The 7,818-nt window shown below is 36.7% G+C and overlaps 1 pseudogene across 1 annotated transcript; it reads right to left on the bottom strand.

The window, feature by feature from the left end:
• Positions 1-315: 315 nt before the first annotated feature.
• Positions 316-1,715, bottom strand: LOC101002967 (annotated as a pseudogene). The gene has a single exon (XR_161995.5). The product of XR_161995.5 is annotated as an RNA-binding protein 3 pseudogene (transcript).
• Positions 1,716-7,818: the final 6,103 nt, after the last annotated feature.

Here is a 7,818-nt window from a genome sequence, read left to right on the forward strand (position 1 = left end):
ACATCACTTATTGTTTGTATGAAAATCAAATGTTATTGGACATTCTCTATTTTATTTGGTAATCCTATGTCCTAGGGATATCTTCCCTGAAATCATACCCTAGGATTTGGCTAAACGCTCCTCTGATTTGCTCCTGTAGCATTGTATGTTTACTCTATCACAACACTCATTTCGTCCCTATTACTCGTATAATACATCCATCTCTGTCATCATCCTTAAGGACAAAGAATCTATCTTTTTCAGCAGCATGTTTCCAGCATCTAAATAACCAATGTTTGGTGCTCAATGAATATTTATTTGATGTTTTTATTTTTATTTTTTTTTTCAGGTTTCATCTTTTTAATAAGCTCTGTGAAAGACATCCTAAGCACTGTATGAGACACAACAGAATATTTTTTCTTCCAGTATTTAAAAAAAAAAAAAAAAAAAGACATTTGCAAACATTTTAAAGCAACTCTTCTATATAATCAGTTTGATTATCTGAATTAGAAAATACCCCTGGATAATCATGTTATTGATACACTTTTCTTTTTTTTGAGATGGAGTCTCGCTCTGTTGCCCAGTCTGGAGTACAGTGGTGCGATCTCGGCTCACTGCAACCTCCGCCTCCGGGGTTCCAGCGATTCTCCTGCCTCAGCCTCCCGAGTAGCTGGGATTACAGGTGTACGCCACCACGCAGGACTAATTTTTTTATCTTTAGTACAGATGGGGTTTCACCATGTTGGTCAGGCTGGCTTGACGCACATTTCTTATAGGTACGTTTGGAAATTGCTTCCTAACCACAATAAACACTGTGTACAGGTTTTTAAAATGTCCTGGATACACATTAATTTTCTGAAACCAGTCTGGCCAAACTTGCCAGAATCAATTATTGCTAGCTCCAATAATCCTGAGAGGTCTAACTAAAAAACTGGTAAAAAGAAAAATACTCAGGCTCTACAAACGTTCCATAATTTGTCTTTAAATAGGCAGAAAAAAATTTTAAAAAGATGGAACTGTTAAAGATCTTTAACTACCTTGGCAGGTCAATTTAAAAACAAAAGGTTGATATGCTATAAAATAAGATGCTTCAGTGCAGCCCCAAAAACCTTTATAAATACAGCCATTTGGAAGGACGATCCTGGATCAGAAATTATTCCTTGTGTATCTACATTACGTGCATGTCTCATTTCACTTGTCATAATTGTCTCTGTAATTTCCTCCTGAGTAGCGGTCATAACCACCGTGGTTTCTGCCATTATAGTCTCTGGAACGTCCATATCCATATCCATACCCTCCAGGTCTACTGTCATAATACCTGCCACTCCCATAGCCCTGGTCCCCACCACCTCTAGAGTAGCTGCGACCACGCCCATGGGCCCCAAAGCCACCTCCTCTGGTTCCCCGAGCAGACTTGCCTGCATGAGCCACACGGATCTGACGACCATCCAGGGACTCTCCGTTCATGGCTCCCATGGCAACTGAAGCATGCTCTGGGTTGGTGAAGGTGATGAAACCAAAACCCCTGGACCGCTGAGTCTCCCGGTCCTTGACAACGACCACCTCAGAGATAGGTCCGAAACTGCTGAAGTGGTCTTCCAGCGCTTGCTCGTCGGTGTTAAAGTTGAGCCCTCCCACGAAAAGCTTTCCTTCTTCAGAGGACATGGCAGTTCAAGTCCTGGAAATTAAAACGTAAAAAACCCGGACAGACGGCGAGCTCGGAGGAGCACAGAAAACAAGCTGATGTTTTTAAATGCATGAATTAAACCACTTTAATTAATTCAAATCCTTAGCCAATTTAGGATGTATTATGAATTTTAATATGTAGTTTACACCTTATTTTGATGTGTTTAAAATTAAATTAGAAATTTTAGTTTAGAATTTTTGAAATGATATCGATCATTTTCGAGTAATTCCTGGCAAGCCTTATGTCTTAGGTCATTAAGGCTGTAACAAAATACCATCAACTGGGTGGCTTACAAACAACAGAAATTTATTTTTACGCTTTGGAGGCTGGGAAGTCCAAGATCAAGGCACTAACAAGACAGATTTGGCCACTGATAGATAATGCCTTCTCACTGTGTCCTCATATGGGTGAAGGAAAAAACTTTGGTCTCTTAGGTTCATTATAGGACACTAATCTCATTCATGAGGGCTTCACCCTGATGACCTAAACACCCTCAAAGGTCCCTCCTCTTAATATCGTCAAAGTGGGTATTAAATTTCAACATATGATTTTTGAGGGGCCACAAACATTCAGACTATAGCAATTTAGCTTCCCTAAGCACAAAAGCGTACAAAGTTGAACGCTAGGCTGCTAAATTTGTAACTTACTGAAGTTGTAGGATTGGGTTCCCTCTCCCTTCCAGAGGTCGAAAGTAGCAGATGACATGCTCAAAGTTGCCCACTTACCCAATCCATAGGGGATAATATTGATTTTTCTATATTTGTCATCTAGATTAATATTTTCCTCCAAACATGTTTCAAAGATCTTTCATTATTCAGGTTGATAACAGGTGTTCTTCCAAAGCAAACATATTATAAGTTTGTTTATCTGCTAAGTAAAACAAGTTTAAACCAATTTCCATCCTCTAGGGATTTTCAGAACCATTAATATATCAATTTATGTAGTGAATTTCCAAAAGTTGTTGTATAATATAGGTGATTTTTCTAATCTAAAAAGAACAGAGTCGTTTCGCTGATAACAACCAATTTAGGAAATAATTATATAGATTTTGTTGTAGGGTAAAGGTGTATGTCTACCTGATTTTTGTTGTTAAAAACAAGTCTTTGGAATGCCTGAATCAGATATGGGATTGTACAATTTATCTAATACACCTAGCTTTCTTGAGTCACGTTCATCTGTTTTGAAGTAGAGCACCAAAAAGTTTCCAAAATAAATGTTCTTTGGATTTAGTATATGTAAAAGAAAGTTTGTATTTCATACAGCAATCTGTAAGCCCATAAAGATATATGTAAAATTCTTGAGTAGTTATATATAATTTGGATTGCTGAACATTTAGTATATTGGATTTTAAACAAGAACTTCAAAGGTAAAATATAATTCTCACTAATGAAAAGCACATGTGGTATGGCTAAATCCCCCAGCCCCCACCCCCATAAGCAACAGTCAGGGCAGGCCTAATGTGTGACCAGAGTACACGGCCACCTGTGAACTGAAGTTTGAAGGACGTGATCTACCTAGCTGCCTTCCAAATCATGCTTACCTCCATCAGTTGAATAAGGTTGAGTGTCACCAGAAGAGTTAATATGTACAGTGTTGCCTGTGAAAGTTGGCACATCAAATTATTACTACTTATTAACCTAGAAGTTAGTATAGGTTTATTATCATTATTGTTACATGCCATGGCACTAATATTTAATAATAATAGGTAGCATTTCACTCAACCACATATGCCAGTTGCTTTACATGATAGTGACAATAGGTAACATTTTTGACCACTTAGTGTGCTACACATAGTGCTAAGTTTTTTACTTACATTATTACATTTAATTATTTCAATAACCTTTTGAAGTCAATTTCACTTTTATATCCATTTTATAGATGATGAAACTTAAGGCTTTGTAAACTTAAGTGTTTTACTCAATAGGTATAGTAAGTGGCTGAAATGGTCTTTAAAATGATCTTTATCTGATCTGTGAGTCTGCATTCTTAAAGCTCTATGCTTTAAGAATAATTACAATTCCCTAGTTTGGATAGATGCTGAAGTATTCTTATCGACTTTTATCATGGAAACAACCGAGGCTCATAAAAATCTATATACTTTGTCCAGGGTCTTGAGGGAACAGAGACATAGGTTTCACTGTGAGAAAATAAAGATAAATTATGTAAAACTACCTATGCCAGCAGAAGCACCAAATATGAGATTCAGGGCAAGAAGAACATATAGTTTGGCAATACAGAGATGAGGTGAAGGGAGAGAACAAAAAATAAAGTAGGATAAACCCCAAAGACCAAATTGGCCTTTGCAACAATTCAGTTCAGACTTTAAGGAAAAACTCTGTCTATTAAATCTTACGTGATGCTTTCTATGTAATTTATAAACTGTCTAAAAAATAAAATACGTTTGAATAGAAAATAATGTTTTCATTCCTAAAAGCATTAGGAAATAGACCACTTGAGGTCAGGGTAACACCAAAAAGAATTTCCCACCACTAAAACGAACCACATTGCAAACTCTTCCTAAGTGCTTAGCAATGTTCTGAAATGGCTCCATTTATGTGAGGCTTGAGAAAGGAAAGAGGCCTCTTGTGAACTTTTCAACCACAGACAGGAGTGTTCTTTAAAAAGTTACATTCAAAGGGCTATAACAAGTGCTACATATAAGTTGGTGAATTGCTTTATTTAAAAACAAGTGCCAATAAAAGATATTCTTCCTGTTGACAATCAAAATAATTCAATTTTCAGAAACTAAGTTTCTGCAAGTTATAATAACTGTTTTGTGTTTAATGTTCTTTACATTCTGTAGCTATTTTTTGATTTCTTATATCTGTTTTTAATGTAAGTACTATCTCATTGAAGATCTCATTGTTTTTGCAACATCTTATTGAATGAGTAATGCAGATTGATATTAATAAATATTGACACTGAGTGATATATGACACACTGCTGCTAAGAGGCTTTGGAATATAGAACATAATAATTTGCCATGGTGGTTGTTTGATTTCAAATATTTCCTTTCTAGCAGACTTCCCCAGGAGAAAATGTTGGTTCCAGCTTTCACAGCCCAAATATAGGTGAGATTATGAATAATCCTTGATGTATTACAACTACAAAGGTTAATATACCAATTTTTTATCCTGCTAAGTACTAATCACTTTAGAAATCACTCTGTGGGACACCTATTATTATTATCCCATTGATAGATAAGGAAACTAGATTTTAGAGAGGTTAAATAATTTATCCAAAGTCACACAGCTAGTCAGTGGTAGAGCCAGGATTTAAATTCTGGCAATCTAACTTCAATTCCAACAGCTAACAGTTGTAACCGTTATGGTCTAGATGGTCTCCTGTGGAAAAAGCATTGTTGGAAACCCAGTTCTGACACTGCCATGACCTTCGTTTCTCTGTGTCTTGGATTCCCCATCTGAATAATGAGGAAAACTCTAACTGAGCCCTGAGATCTATTAGATGTCTAACGTTCTATACTGTCTCTAATTGTTACAGCAAAACCTTAGAGAAATGACTACTTGTGCATTATCCAAAATGAGTTATATTATAAATGGAAAAACTAGAGAAAATTAATGGTTATTTATAAAAGGGGAAATTAAAATCATATGTATTAATAACTCATGAAATACAGTGAATTCATTTAGTGTTCTGGTGCATATGAAAAAATTGCTTTTACAGATGCCTTTGGCGATTGCTTTCCTAGACCTTGTACCGTAAACCTGGAAAATATTTTTTGTTTGTTTGTATGTTTTATGTATTCAAATTTAAACAGCTGATTTAGAGTGCTCTTTTTCTTATATTCCTAAGCACGGTAAATTAGAAAAATTTTGCCAGGGACCCTTCAATTCCCTTTGTCTAAAATATGCTTGTCTGACTTTCTTGGGTGTGACCAAAGGTCTTTAGTCTTATTTTCAAGTGAACTTGAAGGTCCTATTTTCAAGTGAACTTTTCCTCTTTGTAATTCCATCTTCCATTTTTATTAACCAGTTAAGCATGTTTTACTTTACACTGTGATAAGAGGATCAGAAACAGCTTCCCCACATCTAAGGCGATCTTAATCAATTGCAAGGAATACATGAGTGGCATAGTGTGGAAGCTTCCTGCCTAGAGGAAGAAGAGAGCTCCTCTGGATTATTACTTTTGATTCCATTGATAAAGGAAGAAAATTAGGTAACCTTGAAAATGAGTACTTTTGCCTGTGAACCATTTTGAAGGGACATGAGGTAAATTGTTATCCCCCTGTTGACCCTCAACTAACCTTTCACTTTTAACATATGTTTTTGAAGTGCCAGCCATGTTGATTTGCATGGCTGTTTGGGTACAAGTTTCAGAGAATCCTGCTCCCCCCAAGTCTTTCATCATCTTTTTGAACTTTGAGTATAAACATTAAAATGCCCTATGGCAAATCAATAAACATAATCCAGCATATAAACAGAACCAAAGACAAGAACCACATGATTATCTCAATAGATGCAGAAAAGGCTTTTGACAAAATTCAACAGCCCTTCATGCTAAAAACGCTCAATAAATTCGGTATTGATGGAACGTACCTCAAAATAATAAGAGCTATTTATGACAAACCCACAGCCAATATCATACTGAATGGGCAAAAACTGGAAAAATTCCCTTTGAAAACTGGCACAAGACAGGGATGCCCTCTCTCACCACTCCTATTCAACATAGTGTTGGAAGTTCTGGCTAGGGCACTCAGGCAAGAGAAAGAAATCAAGGGTATTCAGTTAGGAAAAGAAGAAGTCAAATTGTCCCTGTTTGCAGATGACATGATTGTATATTTAGAAAACCCCATTGTCTCAGCCCAAAATCTCCTTAAGCTGATAAGCAACTTCAGCAAAGTCTCAGGATACAAAATTAATGTGCAAAAATCACAAGCATTCTTATACACCAGTAACAGACAAACAGAGAGCCAAATCAGGAATGAACTTCCATTCACAATTGCTTCAAAGAGAATCAAATACCTAGGAATCCAACTTACAAGGGATGTAAAGGACCTCTTCAAGGAGAACTACAAACCACTGCTCAGTGAAATAAAAGAGGACACAAACAAATGGAAGAACATACCATGCTCATGGATAGGAAGAATCAATATCGTGAAAATGGCCATACTGCCCAAGGTAATTTATAGATTCAATGCCATCCCCATCAAGCTACCAATGAGTTTCTTCACAGAATTGGAAAAAACTGCTTTAAAGTTCATATGGAACCAAAAAAGAGCCCGCATCTCCAAGACAATCCTAAGTCAAAAGAACAAAGCTGGAGGCATCACGCTACCTGACTTCAAACTATACTACAAGGCTACAGTAACCAAAACAGCATGGTACTGGTACCAAAACAGAGATATAGACCAATGGAACAGAACAGAGTCCTCAGAAATAATACCACACATCTACAGCCATCTGATCTTTGACAAACCTGAGAGAAACAAGAAATGGGGAAAGGATTCCCTATTTAATAAATGGTGCTGGGAAAATTGGCTAGCCATAAGTAGAAAGCTGAAACTGGATCCTTTCCTTACTCCTTATACGAAAATTAATTCAAGATGGATTAGAGACTTAAATGTTAGACCTAATACCATAAAAATCCTAGAGGAAAACCTAGGTAGTACCATTCAGGACATAGGCATGGGCAAAGACTTCATGTCTAAAACACCAAAAGCAACGGCAGCAAAAGCCAAAATTGACAAATGGGATCTCATTAAACTAAAGAGCTTCTGCACAGCAAAAGAAACTACCATCAGAGTGAACAGGCAACCTACAGAATGGGAGAAAATTTTTGCAATCTACTCATCTGACAAAGGGCTAATATCCAGAACCTACAAAGAACTCAAACAAATTTACAAGAAAAAAACAAACAACCCCATCAAAAAGTGGGCAAAGGATATGAACAGACATTTCTCAAAAGAAGACATTCATACAGCCAACAGACACATGAAAAAATGCTCATCATCACTGGCCATCAGAGAAATGCAAATCAAAACCACAATGAGATACCATCTCACACCAGTTAGAATGGCGATCATTCAAAAGTCAGGAAACAACAGGTGCTGGAGAGGATGTGGAGAAATAGGAACACTTTTACACTGTTGGTGGGATTGTAAACTAGTTCAACCATTATGGAAAACAGTATGG

This window comes from Papio anubis, chromosome 9 (assembly GCF_008728515.1).
Source record: "Papio anubis isolate 15944 chromosome 9, Panubis1.0, whole genome shotgun sequence".
NCBI lineage: Eukaryota > Metazoa > Chordata > Mammalia > Primates > Cercopithecidae > Papio > Papio anubis.